Here is a 21,420-nt window from a genome sequence, read left to right as displayed (position 1 = left end):
GTTAAAAACTTCATCTGAGCCGTCATCTTTATTTATTTGGCTGAGAGTTTCAAATACGAAATTATTTATGCATGTAATAGATTGAAAGGCTAAAGTTGATACATGCATCTTGATCTCAAATCTACTAGCGATTCATTTCGTGATAATGAGTTGACGAAACGTAAAAAAATCAACAAGTTACAATACATAATTTATGCATGAGAACTCAACGAATCCAGTAACCCACTAGTTATTTAGTCTAGTGCAATATAAGATAAAGCATCTAAGAATCAAAACTAGAATATAACATATTAACATTTGAAACGCATTAATTCTTTAATCAACCATAAACATAGTATAGAATACTCAATTTTCATTCTACAACTTTCCATATACCGATAATTTGGAGTTTTCTTTCTACAACTTTCGATATACTAATAATCAGCAGTTTTACTTCATTCCAACACATTTATGCAAGCATCGGCAACTTGTTTGTTTCATCCTCCATTCCATTCAAGGTGTCATATAATGGTGTGTTTAATGTTTCTGGCAAGAAGAGTGTAAGAATACCGCCCACAATTCCACATGCCCCAAACACCATAAACGAAAGACTAGCATCCATTACTACCACGAAAGGTACTAGTATGGCTCCTATTTGTCCCACTTGCCTTGCAGATCCAAGCGCCGCATTTCTGACTACAGTTGGAAATAACTCCATTGCGTATACGTACAACAAATTATAAGTTCCGGCCATTCCAAATATTCCCAAAACTCCGCACATTGTTCTCAATACCTTCCAATTCCCTTGGCTTCCCATCAAGCTGCCTATAAGACAAAAGATCCCACTAAACCACTGTGTTCCAACTCCTAATGGCTTCCTTCCAAACCTATCTATTAATATTGCAGTCAAAAGATATGCTGGCATCTCTGCAGCGGAATTGAGTAGCACACTAAGGTAGATATTGGTTTCAAGGTTTGTGGCATTTAAGTTTAGTCCAAAGTACACACACGCACTAGTAAAGTTGATTACCATAAGAAGAATCAAACGTTTTCTTGTTAATGGTGACTTGATCACGTCTAATACTGACCCCGTGATAACTTCATCCATACCAATTTCTACAGTACTCCTTTGATAACAACTCCTGGCTTCCTTTTCAAGGACAAGGTACACATTTTCAGGGAGGTTTTTTCCATTTGATTTAGCAATCTTGTGCATGATTTTCATAGCTTCATCAGTTTTACCATGAACAAGGTACCAACGAGGGGATTCAGAGATGAAAGGGAGCATGAAAACAAGAAAGATAATGGAGGGTATCGAAGAAGCAATGTAAAGAAAACGCCATGATTGAAATATGTATGCAATTCCTGAGAGAAGAGCTATCCCGGTTGAGTAAAAGTAGAAGGTGGACATGCCGGCAATACCTCGCATGCTAGGTCCTATGGGTTCAATGGCGAGGACGAAGGCACATACACCAACCCCACCGCTGCTGAAGCCAGTGAATAAACGGAGGACGACGTAGATCCAATAGCTAGGGGAAATGGATGTTAACAGGCCAAAAATGATGTTCATAAGGCATACAATCATGAGTGATCCTTTTCATCCCAATCTGGTATCAGATAGGTGACCAAATACTCCACCAGCTACATAATAAGACGAACCATTTAATCTGTAGTCATTTAATAACTTTATTTTTCTGAACTAGATATGAGATATATATTGTTTCAAATAATACAAACTTACCCCGACGTACAATGCATTCACTATTGTTTACTACTTTAACACATATATATTTCAAGTTAATTTAAATTAATAGGTTGACACTTATAAAAGAAGTAGTTGCTTGGAACAATTGTTGTAGGTTTAAGGCGTGTGCATCATTTTATGACTTTAATCAACAATTGTGTGCATCATTTTATGACTTTAATCAACAATTGGATACGACAAAAGATGCTTCTACAAATAACAAGTTTTTGTTTTAATAAGTGAAAATGATGTGTGAAAATTAGTTATGAAATCAGACCAGATGATTCCTGTATGTAAGGATTTAATCATCATATTATTGTCCGCGAGCTTCTGTAACTATGTTACTACTGAGCTTATGTAACTCTGTTGATAACAAACTACACCAATCTATAATTGTTTTGCTACCGATTAATAACAACTTGCTACTAATATTCAGTCACTATAAAACTCATTATGAATGCTACGGATTAGCGAGACCCTCGCCAAGGATGTTGCCCTAGACCTTGCCTGGGCGATGCCTCCTTGAATCTTTAGTTTCAATGGCCTCATAACTTGGATTATAGTAGGCTTGGATAAGTGATTTCTCATATGGCCACATAGTTTGTATTAATGTATATGTTGGGTTTAATGTGGAGACTTGATTGTTTTGGGTCCGGTTGAAGAGAACTATGGAGCAGGAAATTAGAATATCAAATGGGTTGACCCACATTGTTTTAATTAAGCCCATATTAGTTTTCTTGGTGAACAAGTAGAAAACCCTAATCTTGTATATATATATATATATATATATATATATATATATATATATTTAGCATTGTACTTGTAATTCCTCATCACGAGTGAGGCAGAAAGCAATAACAAAGTATCCAGGTTGCAGCCCTTGGACGTAGGTCAGCCGGCCAAACCACGTAAAATCTTGTGTGTTCATCTTCGTTTATTTTTTTCTCTTCCAAATTATTTGTGTGTGTGTGTGTTGCAATACCCGAATCCCAAACGAGTGGTATCAAAACCGTGGTTACGGTTACACACGGGAGAAACACCATAGCGAGAGGATAGTTTGGGTCAAATTAGGGTTTAGTGTTTTTGCAACCGGCCATCAACTCAGTGTTCGATTATAAGGTTCTGGTCTCATTATGTGAAGAGGTAGGTCCCAGCAGAGCCCAGTTGGACCCGCAAGACTCACCTTGAACAGGGACGTCTGCGCGGTTGGACCCGCAAGACTCACCTTAAACAGAGACGTCTGCGCAGTTGAACTCGCAAGACTCCTGAGGGACGTCTGCGCAAACACCAACCGGATCCGCAGGACCAACCATGCTCAGAGACGCGACGTCCTTACGCGCAGTACGCAAGCTGTTCCCGCAGGAAAAGCCTCCCAATGGTGACGTACTCCACCTGTTCCCGCAGCTACGGATACTAGCCATAAGGGAAGGCTACCCGCACAGCAAGGCTACACGCACAAGGCACTAACTCTCAAATAATTCAGTAGTCACCTGAAGAAGGAATGAGCAAGCCGGGAATACTCCCGCACAAAGCCGGGAATACTCCCGCCCAAATGAGCCAGTCCGTACGCAACTGGAGGATCTTTTGTACTGTACCTGCCAAGGTATGAACAAAAGATCTGACCAAAGCGGCGACAGCTCACTGACAACAGTACGACGAGCAGCACGCTCTAGTACTTAAAGTCACTATCAGCCGCTGCCTACTCACCAACCCTCATCGTGGCACGTGCGTAGCCTGCAGTTGGTGGAAAAGGGAACAGTACACAGCCGGCCATGTCACTATCAGCCGCTGCCTACCCACCAACCACTAGCATGGCACGTGCGTAGCCTACAGTTGGTAGAACAGGAATATTATACAGCCGGCTGTACCTTCTTGGACACCTACCTTCGGCTATAAATACCCCAACACCTTGGAACGGTATTATCATCTTATCATCTTCTCTCTAGCTATTTTTCTTAATATACACTTATATTCAAGAGCAATCTAGTCTGATTCTCACGCCGGAGGGTGGTCACAAGGAGGTAGACGAGCTCACGGTGTCTGTTTTGCAGGTCGTCAGAAGAATAACCATCTTGCCAGACCTAACCCTCGTGGGAAACATCTACTTAACCCCCAGATTATCCGTAATCTGCCCGGGGTCACTTAGTGTTTCTTCATTGGCGCTATCCGTGCATAAAAGCTAGAACTTATTCTTTTTCAGTTTTTTCAAAACTTCTGGAAAGATGGTTAAGGTTACTCCGGTGCCAAGGCCAGCGAGTGACCAAGAAACCCCGGTAACCACAACCCCAGCTACTGGGGGGAACACCGGCGAGTACACAATTTTTACGAACACTACCCCGGTTACCCAAGCCGGGGCAAGTGCAGTAAACAATCTTTCACTGGGATGCACCGATGCCCAGTTGGAGAGACAACAGACGAGGCTCCCCCGCCAAACACTCAATCAAGTTAAAGCGTGGGCCGAAGCACGTCAGAAGGAATTCCAAGCTGAGTTGGATGAACGCTTGCGTTCACTCCAACAGGCTGACGAATTCGGAAGCACTCAACAGCTCAACATAAGCAGTGAGTGGGAGTACTCGGACGATGATCGGGAGGAATCCGACACCGACGCAAACCCTCGCCATAGAGCGAAAGGGAAGCGTAAGGAAACGGACTTCCAACCGAGAAGGAATTTCGGAGAAACCTTCAAACCAAGGAACGCGGGGGGAAACCCACGTGACTTCTCCAAAACCTTTAGACCAACTGCTGCAAATGCGGGAACGTCCAAGTTTGCAAGGGACATTGCGGAAGCAATCGCCCCGAGAAGTGCCAAACAGATGTCCAACATCGGCACTTATGATGGTATATCCGACCCAGACGATCACTTGAACAGATTCATAGCAGGGGCAACCGTCAGCAACTGGACGGAACCCACGTGGTGTTATATGTTCCAGATGACGCTGGTTGGAGCAGCCAGAGCGTGGTTTGACCGTCTACCGGTCCACCACATCTACGATTGGGCGGACTTCCAGCAAAAGTTCAGCCAACACTTCAGTCAACAAAGAAAGTATACCGAAGAGCAATGGACGATCCTCAACTGCATCCGAGAGGAAGATGAGTCTTTACTAGACTTCATCACGCGCTTCAATTCAAAGAAGCTAAGTCTGGGCACTATTAGCGAAGATCTTGTTCGCGCTGCTTTCATCCAGGGCGCGAAGGACCCAGAGCTCATCCGCACCTTAACGGGTAAAGACGGCATGCCATCCACGTGGGATGCCATCATGACAGCAGCTAAACGCTTCGCGGAAACGGAAAAGCAACTGGGTAGAGATCAGAGCACAAACCTCTACACCCAGAAAACAAGAGAAAACAACGTCCTCACCGCCCGACTAAACAAAAAGAGGAAGCTAGGCATTTGGCAGTCAAGGGTAAACTTTGACACCTCATCCAGCTCTCGCCCTCGGTTAGGCGGAAAGGATAACATGCAGTCGTCGAACCGGAACGTCAGATGGATGCCACTCACCAAAAGCGTCACCGAGATATTCGCCACCGAGAGACTCCCATGGCCAGAGGCTCCAATTATCCGACAGCGTCCAAACGCTAATCAAAGCAAATTCTGTGACTTCCACAGGACAAGAGGCCACACCACGGAGGAATGCTTAGACTTGAAGGACATCGTCGAAACATTTTTCAGAGATGGGAAACTCACGCACCTCGTGGCGTAATGAACGCTGAGCAGGCTAATGCGTGTAGAACCCCAGTTGGGGAAAACACGAATGAAACTGCAGCTTCAATGTTTGAGACTACATACTGCGTAAACAACGAGATTCCGAACCAGGTGAATATCGGCTCCAAAGGCTCGTTGACACTCCCATCCCAAGAACAGGGGAGTTCAATTACACAGGTTGCATGTAGATCAATTCAAAACTTGTAAAGAAAAGGCCCAGAGCCACTTCTAATGGAAATGATTCTCCTTATCACATTGACGCTGATGGTCTTACACTGATATGCCGGTATTCACCGCATAAATAAGTGGGGAAGTAAGTCGTTGCGTGTGGACGGCGGCAAAACCCGCATAAGCACAAAAAACGATAAAAAGTTCTAACAGATGAGGACAACCTTCACGCAGGTCAGTTATAGGAGTTCGGTCATCCCACTAAATGAAAGTGCCGGTCCTACCCGCACAATCATGATAGAGGAAACTGAACATTAACCTATTGACAACCGCGCGTCGAAAGGTTTAACTTATTCAAAACACTGATATGCCGGTATTCACCGCATAAATAAGTGGGGAAGTCGTTGCGTGTGGATGGCGGCAAAACCCGCATAAACACAAAAAATGGCAAACCTTCACGCAGGTCAGTTATAGGTGAAGATTGGTCATCCCACTAAATGAAAGTGCCGGTCCTACCCGCACAATCATGATAGAGGAAACTGAACACTAACCTATTGACAACCGCGCGTCGAACGGTTAACTTATTCAAAACACTTGAAAAATTGCTAAGTTAAACTAAAGTATGCACGAGCGAATCATATATTGTTTTTGCGGAAAAACAAGTGCCAAATTAACCTATAATATGCATGAGAAAGTCATATAACGTTTATAAAGCAAGTCATCCAGTGAAAGTGGCGGTCCTACCAGCACAAACATTTATATTTCATAAAAAATTCAAGCATTACAAGAATGGCCGGGTATCTACCCGCCTACAGAAATATAAATCTATCCTAACGGTGGGAAGGGATCTCAAGGTTCAAACTTCAGGACCACTCCCTCCAAACCCACTTGTACCCGCACCATCAGTTGGCTGTGGCGGTTCAAGAAAAGTCTTGAGAATGGTTAGCCCATCATCAGCAGCAGCAATTTCGTTCACCTTCTCCACCACCGGATGCGGGAAGGCAGCATAATGGTTCACTGCTTGGTCATAGGCAGCTTCAGTGTCCATGTCATAAAGAGGGAAGTTGGAAGGCGGGATTCCCTTCTCAACAAACCCCAGACCAAGCAAGAAACCAGCCTTTTCCCCATCCTCATGAGAAGCGTTGAGGGCTGCGCTCATGGCATCGTCATAAGATGTGTTCGTGAAGATCCGATGCACAACCTACAAGAAAAAATATATCAAACCTTTTCCAAGCACAAAGAAAAGCGTAAAGACGTTATGAAGCTAACCAGAGCCTCTTGAAGGGCAGCTTGAGCTTGGTTACGGGCGCGTTCGGCTTCATTTTTGTTAAGGTTGGCAAGCAACACTTCCTTAGCAGCAGCCTCTTCAACGCCCTTCAGCTTACGCTCAGTATGGTCAAGCATACCCCTCTGATCCAAAATCTCTTGGAGCTTCTTGGCGTCTTCCATGGCCAAGGCATCATGAGTCTGCTGGAGCTTCTCTAATTTGGATTTAAGTTCTTCAACTTCAGTGCATAGAGGCTCAGCAACAGCTTCAGCCTTGGTGGCCCTCTCAGTTGCGTTCCGTGCAGTTTCCTTAGCCAACCGAAGCTGTTCGTTAACAGCTTGGGCAGCCTTGGAACGAGCCTCGAGACGGGCCTGAACTTCAGCCTCGAGGGCCTTGAAGGCCTTTTCCTTTTCCGCAGCAATTGCGGAAAGTCTCCTGTTCTCCTCCCGGATAGCCCGCGCCTGAGCCACTTCTTGGATACGCGCAGCCTTTAACTTGTCGTTTTCATGACAAAGCAACTCGACGCGCGGCTGCATCCGGGCAAGGAGAATCCGAAGCTCATTTGTCAGCCTACCCTCCTGCTGCATCCGGGCAAGGAGAATCCGAAGCTCATTGGTCAGAAGAATAACCATCTTGCCAGACCTAACCCTCGTGGGAAACATCTACTTAACCCCCAGATTATCCGTAATCTGCCCGGGGTCACTTAGTGTTTCTTCATTATGCTTACATCCAAACAAAATAAAAGGAAAAATTTGGAGTTTCATTGTTCAGTGCCTTTTTCATTTGTAAGCCACTGCCACCATATAAATTATTGTGTTCTTTTCTTTTTGTCTTTGTGGAAGAAACGCTACTGCCACCATTGTGATTTGTGTGTTGGATCACAATTTTTTTTTGTCTCATACGTAAACGTGAAGTCAACAAATAATACCATGGTGGCAATTCTATTTTCAATGAAGAAGAAATCGATCAGGTGTATTCTTTCTCTGTTCGTCTTTTCAGTTTCTTGATTAAGGTTTGTTAATCGATTTTGCATCAGGTTTTAGTTTTGGTTTAGGCTTCGGGTTTGATTATCGGGTTTTGACGTTTGTCGGGCAGTGTAGCCGGGTGGTTTTGTGGTGATCAGGTGGGGTTATTTTGTTTGTCCGAGATTATTTTTTCTATTTTGTTACCGAGATCAAAATTCGGAAATTCTCAGTTTGAGATACTGGCCGAGAGCGGGAAACTTTAGATTAAGAAGTTTGATGGTAAAGACTTTGGTTGGTGGAAAATGCAAATGAAGGATCTGCTAGTTCAGAAGGATTGGACATGGTATTGGGTGAAAGACCGGAGAAGATAAAATCAGATGAGTGGGAGACTTTGAATAAGAAAGCCAAAGAAGTTGTTAGATTGTCGTTATCGAAGGATGTTGTATTCAACATCTTGAAGGAAACCACAACGCGTGGGATAATGAATTCTTTGTATAATATGTATGAAAAGCCTTCGGCAGCTAATAAGGTATTCATAATCCGTGAACTGGAGAACATGAAGATGAAAGAAGGAAGTTCACTTACAGTACACATCAACAAATTAAACTCGATTTTGTCAAGACTTGGGTCAGTTAGTATCAAATTAGAGGATGAGGTTCAGGCTCTACTACTGTTATCGTCCTTGCCTGATAGTTGGTCAGGGACTGTTACAACGATTACTAGTTCTACTAGTGAATTCACTTTTGATGGGATTCAAGATCTTATTTTGAAGACGCCAGGCGAAGAAATTCCGGTGAATCGTCAAATGAGTTAATGTTTGTTGGCAGAGGAAGGAAAAATAATAGAGGTAGTGGGAGCGGGAACATGAAAAGCAGTCAGTCTAGGACTCGGAAGGATGTGGTATGTTGGAACTACAACGAGGCATGACACTTTAAGATTCAATGTTTGAATGATAAGAATGAAAAGAAAGAAGTCAACACTACAGAAGAATACTTAGAGGATGAGGCTTTAGTTATTAGTGTTGAGGATAATGTTGATTTTTGGGTGATGGATTTTGGTGTTTCATTTCATGCTTGTAACATCCGGCCCCTCGCACCACCAATATTGTCCGCTCTACCCACGAAGAGCTCACGGATTTGTTTTTGGTTGCCCAGATGGAGACTTCCTAGGAGGCCACCCATCCTAGTACTACTTCCACCTAAGCACGCTTAACCGTGGAGTTTTCATGTGCTCCACAGCTAACTAAGCCCAAAACGCGTTGGTGATTTAAGAGGCAGGACATTTACTTATTAACCAAGGATCTCTCTTGTCCACGGCCAATGTGGGATTTTCCTAAGAGTGGGACGATGTTGCGTTTGCCAAGGGTGTTACAAACAACCCCCCTTTGGACTCATCGTCCTTGATGAGGCGTGTCTCATCATCCCGAACGGCACAAGAGTGTCTCTGATACCACCTGTAACATCCGACCCCTCGCACCACCAATATTGTCCGCTCTACCCACGAAGAGCTCACAGATTTGTTTTTGGTTGCCCAGATGGAGACTTTCCAGGAGGTCACCCATCCTAGTACTACTTCTACCTAAGCACGCTTAACCGTGGAGTTTTCATGTGCTCCACAGCCAACTAAGCCCAAAACGTGTTGGTGATTGAAGAGGTAGGACATTTACTTATGAACCAAGGATCTCTCTTATCCACGGCCGATGTGGGATTTTCCTAAGAGTGGGACGATGTTGTGTTTGCCAAGGTTGTTACAAACAACCCCCCCTTTGGACTCATCATCCTCGATGAGGCGTGTCCCATCATCCCGAACGGCACAAGAGTGTCTCTGATACCACCTGTAACATCCGACTCATCGCACCACCAATATTGTCCGATCTACCCACGAAGAGCTCACGGATTTGTTTTTGGTTGCCCAAATGGAGACTTCCCAGGAGATCACCCATCCGAGTACTACTTCCACCTAAGCACGCTTAAACGTGAAGTTTTCATGTGCTCCACAACCAACTAAGCCCAAAACGCGTTGGTGATTGAAGAGGCAGGACATTTACATATGAACCAAGGATCTCTCTTGTCCACGGCCAATGTGAGATTTTCCTAAGAGTGGGACGATGTTGTGTTTGCCAAGGGTGTTACAATGCTACCCACTGCAGTGAAGCATTGTAGAATTTGAAGAAAGGTGATTTTGGTAAGGTTAGACTGGCGAACAATGATGTTCTTGATGTTACGGGCATGAGGGACATGAATTTAGTTACTTCAGCTGGTTCATGGACCTTGAAGGATGTCATAGTGATTCGAAGCTTAAAGAAAAAGTTCATATCTGTCGGGCAGTTGGATGAACAGGGACATGAGGTTAAATTTGGGACGGGCAGTGGAAAGTTGTGAAGGGAAATCTTGTTATCGCTCGATGAAGAAAGGGGGGTTCGCTGTATACGGTCAGTTTATCATCTGAGTCTAGTGGGTAGAAGAAGATTTGTTTTGCAGGAAATAAATCCAGAGCCACATGTCAGATTCAGGTTGAACATGCTAGAAGAGGTTCAGAAAAAACAGTCAGGGGTTTTCGTGGTAGTGGGAACATTGGCAGCCAGTTAGTCAAAGCTTTAGCAAGAGTTACCAGACAGTGGGTTAAGAAAATCAGCATTTCAGCGGTTAATATCTCTCTAGAAGATTACTTGCTTAATATGAAAAGTGTTGTTTGTTCTCAAGGTATTCCGGGATTCGGCAGTTCGTGTAAGTGGGAGCCGGTAGAGACAGAGAACGAGTTGGTGGCAGTTGTAGCCATGACTGATGTGTTGAAACTCGGGGGAGCTTCAACGGGTGTTCAGGTTAACGGATGAGAAGGCTGATGCAACCTAGGAAGACGAGAAAGATTACAAGAGGTACAAGCGAACATCGATAGACAGTTTGAAGATTATCAAGCCTCCAAGTGGGAGATTGTTGGGTTTAATGTGGAGGCTCGATTGTTTTGGGTCCGGTTCAAGAGAACTATAGAGCATGAAATTAGAAGATCAAATGGGTTGGCCCACTTTGTTTTAATTAAAGCACATATTAGTATTCTTGGTGAAAAAGTAGAAAACCCTAATCTTGTATCTATGTGTATTTAGCCTTGTACTTGTAATTCATCATCACGAGTGAGTCAGAAAACAATAAAGTATCCTGGTTGCAGCCCGTGGACGTAGGTCAGCCGATTAAACCACATAAAATCTTGTGTGTTCATCTTCGTTTATTTTTTCTCTTGCGATTATTTGTGTTTGTGTGTGTTGCAATACCCGAATCTCTAACAATATATTTTGATTTCGTATATGGTCTTCAAGTAAATCCCGATACCAAAATAGTTTGATGGCATTAAAATAACCGATAGTAATTGGAGATTGACTGGGAAAGTTTGGATGAAGATTATAAAAATTATATCTAACATTTTAATATTGTTTTTCTCACTCAGCTTTTATAGATTTATATTGTGTGTTTTTCAGAGTTTTGTAATAACGCAACATGAGATGAAAAGTATGATAAACATAATTAAAAATTATAAAAATGTATAAATAAGCTTAAAGTTGCATATTTAAATAGTCCTTTTGATGTAAAAATACCAAATTGTATTTGACTGAACTGAAAAAGTTAACTTGAGTTGGCTTAAAGGAACTAATATGTAACAAAACACTTATTGATTTAATACATATACTATTAAAACAACATATTCTAGCTCTTTTCTATTGGTTGATTTTATTACTTTCCAAAAATAACGAACATTTTTAAAATTATAAGTTTATTATGGTATTGGTTTCAATGTTAATCGATTAGGGTACTTGGAGACTTGCAGCTGATTAAATATCACTAGCCCTTATCTAATCAACTTTTATTTTAATTTTTATTTTATTTTATGTGCCAAGTTCTAATTGTATATATTTTATGCTCAAATAAAGTTTTAGCATATATTACCCATTATGAATTTTTCATATAATCTTGAACAAATACTTTTATGGTTCTAGGTATATCACAAGATTAAATTTTGATGTTCATTCATATATTCGTATATGAAACGTCACATGATATATTAGGGCATAGTTGTTTTCCCTACGTTTAATTGTTAAATGGTCCTATATGTTTATTTACTTTTCTGATGGTCAAACATTAAGTCTACGCAAGTTTCTCTCTCTCTCTTTTTTGGTGGACTTGGTTATAAACATAAGTTACGACAGTTTCAGATAAATTAGGGCAATGGACGGAAGGACAGGAGCATATTAATATGTAACTCTTTCTATATCTTATGTATTTGGTCATTCTAATTCAGTTGTCGAGATATGTGGTTTTTTTACTGATTTTCTGTTCGTATATATATTGAAGAGGGAACAGTGATTAGCAACTATGGGCATATCTTTAGTCTCATAACACATCTACAAAAGTTGCTCTTGTATTAATCTAAATGGAAATGATACCAACCTTCTTATGAAGTTTATACATCGACGCTTGTTATGGAGATCACAAGTTCTTTTATTTATTCGATTGTAGTTACAAATTCTTCATGTCGACTGTCGAGGCGCGTATTATGGAGATCACAAGTTCTTTTATTTATTCGATTGTAGTTACAAATTCTTCATGTCGACTGTCGAGGTTGCCCTCAGGCCAACAAAGTAAGTTATACTTTGCATGCTCTTGTGTTTTTTGTATCTCATTGTTTGGGGTTTAATGATTTTTAATTAGTGTTATATTATTTTGATTTAAGGTCTTGAAACCGCAGGTTAAATTCATTGGTAAAAAAATATTTGGCAACTTACAATAGTCAGTAAACAAGCAGACCCTCACATGAGAACGTCAATATTTATCCAAGTTATAATGATTGTTACTGGTTACAACTTACAATATTTATTTGTTATCAACTGTATGATTTGCTCATGATCATAGGGTGGTGTTTAACATATTTGATGTGAGAATTTGAAATGTTATGAAAGATTTCAAGGGAAGCGCAAATGAATTTGCATTTGGAGGACATGGCGGTTTTGCTTGGGGGTGGGGGGGGGGGGGGTATATTCAGGTAATAAATTTGTGAGGTTCATTTAACTCTCATGTGCTTCTTTCATTTGTAATTAAGTGAGGATGAGGGTCACAGTTAACATCACACAGAAGATTTGAAAGGCCATTTGTACGTCACAAGTTGCCAAATTGTAGTCGGGGAAAGTCTATATCTCACCATTTATCTAGATGGACCACCAAAGGTATATCTAACTTAATGCACTATTGTTTATTAATTTACTTCTTAATAAGTATCTTGAAAATAATAACTATATGTTTCAAAACCTATTTAATTTCTGAATGTTGATTGAAGATGAAACAGAGACATATGTGTGAATTAAATGATCAGTGAATGGTTATTTACATGGTGAACTTTACTCTATTAGATTGTAAACAAGTTGCTCAATCAAATGTTTCAAAATTCAATTGGTTGTAAATTTGATTATAAAATAGTCAAAAATGCAGTGTTTTAATAGTTGTAAACGAGTCAGCTTTTAATTTTGTTTTTAGTTTATGCAGATTATAAGTTCAAGATTTGAAGATGCATTACTGGTTCGATGTTAACTTTGCTGCTGAATTTCGCTTCGAGTATCTATTTCGAACACTCATTTCTGGTTGAGTATTGAAATTCAAAGACGCATTCGATTGGTTCTAATTTTGAATACTAATTGTCAAAAATGCTAATTGCTGTTTGAAATCATGTGTTTATTGGATGATTTATATTTTTCCACACATGACGTCGATCTACGGGTCAATAACCTATTATTAAAGATAAAGAAAGAAACACGCTATTATGCATAAAGATTAATGACGTTTATCCACACACCTATCTAGTACTGTCCATCACATGATGCCATGCGTGATGGGTATTTTTTTTGTCTTGACAAACATAAATTTTAGTCTGCATCATTCATTTAATCTTTGATGGATATATACAGGGACATAATGTTGTAGATAAATTAAGAAGTTAAATTGTCTGGAGGGAAAAGAACAAATTAGAGTTGGGCTATGATGATAACGTTGCCTTAATTAAAGAAAAGAAATCATTTATAAAAAAATAAATAAATAAAAGAAAACAAAACAAAAGAAGAGTCAAGTTGCAAAGATTTTTGGTGTACAAAGTATATTCTTTCTTTTGGTTGCTTTTGATGGGGTAAGTCATAAGTGTCATCCGAACCAATATTGGTTCGGAAGATAAAAAAGTAAAGCCAAAGAAATGACTGACAAATACATCACATAGGATGGAAGAATAGCCATCCGAATTAAAGATGGTGGTCGGGACTTATGAGGAATTGATCATGCATATAAGAACATTTACAATCATAGCGAGTGAGATACGTACTATAGTGTGTACCATTCATGACATAGTACTAATACATTGGTGCATTACTAGAAGGACCATAGTTTAACCATATAACTACGATAATCACATTAAATGGCATTTTGGAGCAATGACCATATATGTTGCCAACAAAGTTAGCATTGAGTTCTAATATCACATCAAAGGTTGATAAATGTAAAATGAGACAAAAAGTTTGGGGGAAATTTATGATTTGATTTCGTCAACTTGAAATAGACTTACAAAGCTGTTTATATATAAAGATTAATGATGTGGCTTGAAAAATTATGAATAACAACGCACTCTTCTTAATTAAGTAAACATACTATCTTACTAATCTATTAAATTAATACAATTTTGCCACATGTCTTTCTACTAGGGTGTCCACCTAGGCCTTCATGTCATCTCATTTCCATTCTAAGACTCTCTAATATGATGCCATGTGACATCTCACATACTATTTAAACCTTATAATTTTCCATCATCATTTTAATCATTTTAATCTCTCTCTCTCTCTCTCTCTCTCTCTCTCTCTCTCTCTCTCTCCGGTAATTTCCACCATCGAGATTAATCGTTTTCCGGTAATGGCCAACAATGTTATTTGATTTTCCGGCAAGGTAATATCTTTTCCGGTAAGGTTTTCCGATATGGTTTTATATTTATTTTAATTGTTATATGATTTTGTAATAATCTCTTTAGGTTGTATATCAAAATCTAAGATTGAATTGATATTTTGAAGTTATTACGGTTTTCCGGTAAGATTTTTGTTTTCCGTTTTTGTTTGTATTTAATCTCTCTCTCTAACTCCACCATCCACCATCTTCTATATTCCGGTAATGTAGATCGAGATTAATCGTTTTTCGGTAAGGTTATATATTATACTTTAATGCCCAACAATGTTATATGATTTTCCGGCTAGGTTATATCTTTTTCCGGCAACATCATATTTAATTGCTAGAATCTGAATAACATACACATATGTAAGAATATTTTACATATATATGTAAGTTTAAATTTTACACAAGGAATTGAATAAGATTTTGTCTTTCTAAAAGATGAAGTTCAAGTCGATGGTCATAAAAAAATATATAATTTAAAAGTAGAGCAGAGTACGTATTAGTAGATTTTACTTAACTATCGATATATTTGATAGCATCCGATTCATCAAAGCATAAATATATTAGAGAGAATGAGTAAATCTTTGGGATTGTATTTTCAAATAGCAAAGGTTTGAAAATGTGTACTTTGTGTATTATGCTCTTCACACTCTAATTATAAATCAAATTCCGTTAATATATTTACAATATTATCAATGAGTAATTTAAACCACCCATTAATTATAATCATTGGCTTGGTTCAATAGATTAAAAAAAATCATTTACTTGGATAGATTAACGTTAGTTTTTCATGGTGTAATTATGCTGCCATATTTAAGTTAAATTTGAAATTTGTAAATGGTAAGTCAATATTCTAAAACGTCTAAACTTATCATCATTACAATTTATTATTTTCTAAAACGATTTGATTTAAAAAGTTTGAATTTCCAGATTTAAATTAAAGTTGATTTTTTAATTTAATTGCTGGTCAAACGTTTAAGTTGGTAAGTTAAACGATTTGATTTAAAAATTTTAAATTTTCAAACGATTTGATTTAAAAAATTTAAATTTCCAAATTTAAATTAAAGTTGATTTTTTTATTTAATTGTTGGTCAAACGTTTAAGTTGGTAAGTTAAACGATTTGCTTTAAAAAGTTTAAATTTCCAAACGATTTGATTTAAAAAGTTTAAATTTCTAAATTTAAATTAAAGTTGATTTTTTTATTTAATTGCTGGTCAAACGTTTAAGATGGTAAGTTAAACGATTTGATTAAAAAGTTTAAATTTCCAAATTTAATTTAAAGTTGATTTTTTTATTTAATTGTTGGTCAAACGATTAAGTTGGTAAGTTAAACGATTTGATTTAAAAATTTTAAATTTCCAAACGATTTGATTAAAAAGTTTATATTTCCAAATTTAAATTAAAGTTGATTTTTTTTATTTAATTGCTGGTCAAACGTTTAAGTTGGTAAGTTAAACGATTTGCTTTAAAAAGTTTAAATTCTAAACGATTTGATTTAAAAAGTTTAAATTTCCAAATTTAAATTAAAGTTGATTTTTTTATTTAATTGCTGGTCAAACGTTTAAGTTGGTAAGTTAAACGATTTGATTAAAAAGTTTAAATTTCCAAACTTAAAATAAAGTTGATTTTTTTATTTAAATGCTGGTCAAACATTAAAGTTCAATTTAACTTTAAGTTGAACTTTTTAAATAGCTGATTAAACACACATTCATAATGTCTAAAATTACCATAACTAAAATTTATTATTTCTAAAACGATGTAATTTAAAATTTATAAATTTCCAAATTTAAATTAAAGTTGAATTTTATGAATTACTGGGTAAATATTTCATAACATGTAACATTATCACAATTAAAATTTATTATTTGTAAAACGAATATTAATATTTAATTTTCTCATTTCAGGTTATGTTCCCAACTTGATATAGCTAATTTCATGGGTTGAAGATTTGTTGATAAGATATCTTATTTTTTGTTTAATATTGATGTATATTTTTGTTATTATTCATGTATTTATGTATTTTTTCACAATTAATGTAATTTATTTGATTTTTATATAATAATCATATATAGTTGTTGGTTTTGTCCATTTAATATATTTTAATAACAATCGATGTATTAAATAAAATATATATTTTTGTATCTTATATTTATCTATTTATTAATGATAATCTTTATAATTTATAATAATTATTATAATTTTAGTAATTTTGTTATTATAAATTTATTACCTTTTCTAATTAGTTGTTACATCTTATTTTGACATAAATAATTACATTTACTCCTTACCATTTTTATATTTTAATATATTTGACTTAAAACATTATTATTTTATTATATTGTAAGATACATTATATTTTCCAAAATTTACACATTTCCATCTTTTTTGTTTGACCAATGTATATGAGGCATAAATGTCACAATTAATGCTAATGGGTGTCATCATTTGGTTATAGAAACTGTAACAATTAATGCACTATAAAAATTCGAAATATTATTTGAATTTGAATTCTAAAAAAAATATATTACAGTTGGTTATGGAAAATTTTTGTTTTCATTGTCAATATTTATTGTTTATTAGTTTCCAATCTCCACAATTTTCCTATCTTATATGTTTGATCAATTTATAATTAGACATAAATATCACAATTAATGATAATGGGTTTTTAACAAAATTGAATGCATATTTCTTTGACTGTAATAAAATAATATTAATTGTGGATCGACTAAAAAAGTAATAATTTCAAGATTACATTATGCCATGATTTTTGTAACATTTTTTGTATTTAGGATCTTTGACTATAACAAATTTCATTTAACAATTTTGGTAAACTGATTTATAACTTAAATAACAATTTATTATATTCTAATTTAATCAAATCATATGATAAAGTTTAAAGTCATTATTTATAATTATTACTTTTTATGCCATGATTTAGGATTATTTAAAGTCATTATTTAGGATTATGCCATGATTTTTGTAATATTTTTTGTATTTAGGATCTTTGACTATAACAAATTTCATATAACAATTTTGGTAAACAGATTTATAACTTAAATTACAATTTATTATATTCTAATTTAATTAAATCATATAATAAAGTTTAAAGTCATTATTTATAATTATTACTTTTTATGTGTATTCAAATTGATAATTCGAATTTCAAATAAATAAGTTGAGTATAATTTATTTATTTATTTTTGGAATTGACTATAATGTGGGTCGGTGTTTTCTAAAATTTTTAAAGTTAATAACTTTCTTTAATATTGTTGACCGACCATTTAATATATTCTAATTTAATTCATTTTCCTAATATATACTCAACATAAAATGTCAATATCTTAAATACGTGTTTATTACATTTTCTGTTGTACGGGATATTCATATACGTTCGTTAGTAATGTCTTTAATAATATTCTCATTTAAATATAACAATTAATTTCCACGTTTTTAATATATTTTTTTTATTAAAATACATGTATATATGGTATATATATTTTTGTATCATATTTTTTCACTATGTTATTTTGTTTTAATAAAAACAACTTTATTAATGTTCAAATGTTACTCATTATTAAATATATTTAATATTGATGCTAATGTTTTATTATATTTTCAAGTGGTGAAGCAAAATGAGTTTGTTTTGGTAGAATGTTTAAAGAAGTTGATGATGGTTTAATATGAAAGTACATGTTTATGTCTTTTGTTGATGTTTTTTGGTTGTTCGATGTACATTAACTTATTGTAACTTTTAACTTTTAAGATCTAGACAATGTAAATGGTTAACGTTTTGGTCCGAAAGTTTGAAGAAGTATTATGTTGCTTGAATTTATTATGTTTGTTATGTTTAAATTAACTTCCTGTAATTTGAAAGTTTTAATATTAAGACAATGTAAATCTATTACTTTTTGGTTGGTATGGTGATTTGTTTAGTGACAATGTAAATCTATTAAGTTTTAATAGTTTAATAAACATTATGTTTGTTTAAATTGATGTTTAAGTTGATTATATTTAGTGACAACTTATTCCACCTGCGTATCACGTAGGCATATCCCCTAGTTTAATGACTATATCCTTAGTAACTTAAAAATGATTAATACCAATTGATTTGTTTTCCACTAAAATGTTAATCATAAATTACAAAAATTTGAATTAAAAAGTCAACTGAAATATTAAAATTTAACTAAATTCCTAAAATTGAGACAATATAAAATTAAACAATAACCATTAAATTTTGACATGATATATCAATTAAAGGGATTTCAAGCATTTGTTATACCGAATATTTTTATTGAAACTAACCTTTCACATTAATCTTTTAATATTTACTATATTTACTTTTTTATTATTCTCCTCATAAATATTATTTTCCATTCATGACTACTAATTATTATTTTCTTTAATTTTTGTTAAAATTACTTTTACATCATTTCTAATTTTCCACAATTTTTCTGTTCATCTATACGTAAAGATAATTAAGTTATTTTCCGTTTAAGAGAACCATTAGTGAAGCAACTCCCGATTAAATAACCTGGGAGATGTAGAGTGGGTTAGGAATATCCACTTGAACCCAACGTAAAGTAGATTTGCCATCTTTTTTAACACCCACGTGAACACTTTGTAAATCGGTTTTGTTACCTTAATCCCTTAAACTCTTTGTTTACTGCATGCTTAACTTCTTGTGTTCTTAAGAGTTTACCAACAAATTTCATATTCTCACAAAAAAATATTCAAGTTTCATACTGATTTTGCATGATCAAATATATCTATTTTCCCAAATCTTTGATTAGTAACTTTATTTTCTCTCGTTTATTAATAATTAATCTCTCTTTGAATTTGAAAGAAAACTAATTCTAAACTGAATCCTATTGGCTCATGCGTCATTATTGATATTTACTCGCTGGCAAATGAAAAGACCTGATCTTGCTCATGATTTAAACCATACCCGTTGACATTTTCATTAAGAGAGAATTAGAAAAATTTTAATTAGCAGTCATGAAGGAATGAATGAAGAGATGATTTAAGAAAACTATAATATATGATAAATATTTATAAAAGTTTAATTTAATTAATATGAAATGGTAGTTTCAATAATAATATTTGAAATATTAAATACATGTACCAAGAGGGCATATATTAGAAAATCCTAATTATAAATAATAAGTGCATATGAGCTACGAAATTTTCTTATAAAAGTTTAAACCATGTTGCAAATTCTTTTCTATACGTACAATACTAACTATTTCATGCAATCACGACATAAGAACATAACTTAAAAGATATTGGGGGGATGTTACCTATCATGCTACCACAAAAGAACAAAGCTTGAACCAGCCCAACCTTGTATTTTTGTCCACACACTAGGCCCCACTCAGCCACTGTTGACCACCCTTCGCTACCGTCCCATCGCCATGAACCTGGCTCAAGCTCACAAACGCTCTTGACCGAATCCCATACACATCCAGAATTAGGTTCGCAAGCCCAACTGGGTTCACGGTCAGCAAAAATCATAACCATTGTGTGTAAGGCATCAAGTGCCCATGCCATACACGTGAGAATGAAATGCCTAAATTGCCAAAACCCAAACTCACCGCAATATTTGGTTAGCATCTGGTCAACAGAGAGTGTCTCGAGTGGTGGTTGCCCATGAATCGTAGTGGTGTGTGTTCCCACGAGAGGGAGGAGAGGTGACCGGAGATCATCCAACTCCTTTTTATGGGATGACATTAAGGTGTCAAAGTGGTACAAAATACTAAATGTTATTCTAGTTATAAAGGAGAAAGGATACGCAAGTGGACTATTTATAAAACAAAAAATATCGAAAATAAGCTTAAGATTAAGGATTGTAAATGTCTATTCACAATAATTATAATGGATAAAATACTAATTCAAATTGAATTGGAATACAAATGATGTTACTACACGAATATGATTATATAATTTTAGCACTTTCATTTAGTAAATAAGAGAAAAGATGGAATACGCAAATGCTTAATTATCGTACAAAATTGTACGCGACATCTGGGAGCATCGATCTACACCTTCGATTCAGTTGCAAGCGGTTGAGAAGATCCCATTTATTTTAAGCGAGAGGGGTACGATTGTCTTTTTGATTTGTAATCTAATTTTGGTATTTTGCGTATAAACGGTTACGATCCAGATTTTCGCTTAATCAAAATCAATTTCTTATTTACAAAACAATTTTTCTACCGAAAACTATCAATTGAGCTCTCTTGAGTACACGAACCAGTTGTTCAATTGATTTTCTGATTTAGGGTTTTGAAATCGAAGACGATCGTGAATGTAAGTTTTTGCTCTGTTTGAACTAATCAACAGTAGATGTATACTATGCTTATAATCGTGGCAGTAACCTGTATGTTAGTTTCTATGAGAATCATATGATAATTGATTAGTTTAGTTTGCGAGCGTGTTACGAGCGTGTTCATATTAGGAGTGTTTTAACATGGTTGATTTTGGGTGTTTATACTACGAGTGTATCATGAGCGTGTTAATATGACTGATTATAATGTTATAGAATATGAGCGTGTTATGAGTGTGTTAATATTAGGATTGTTAAAATGGTTGATTTTATAATATGAGCGTGCTTTGAGCGTGTAGTTTATGTATTTTT

At 35.9% G+C, this 21,420-nt stretch overlaps 1 pseudogene across 1 annotated transcript; it reads right to left on the bottom strand.

Annotated features, from left to right (window-relative positions):
• Positions 1 to 284: 284 nt before the first annotated feature.
• On the bottom strand, positions 285 to 20,688 carry LOC143529444 (organic cation/carnitine transporter 4-like; annotated as a pseudogene). Its single transcript, XR_013134657.1, has 2 exons — positions 20,087 to 20,688; positions 285 to 1,620 (listed from the first exon to the last, which is right to left on the bottom strand). The product of XR_013134657.1 is annotated as an organic cation/carnitine transporter 4-like (transcript).
• Positions 20,689 to 21,420: the final 732 nt, after the last annotated feature.

Source organism: Bidens hawaiensis, unplaced genomic scaffold (genome assembly GCF_021521415.1).
Source record: "Bidens hawaiensis isolate Kalapana, Puna unplaced genomic scaffold, B.hawaiensis_p1.1 tig00008542_1, whole genome shotgun sequence".
In the NCBI taxonomy this organism is placed as follows: Eukaryota; Viridiplantae; Streptophyta; class Magnoliopsida; order Asterales; family Asteraceae; genus Bidens; species Bidens hawaiensis.
Note: the sequence above shows the minus strand (reverse complement) of the source record. Positions and strands in the feature narration are given on the sequence as shown.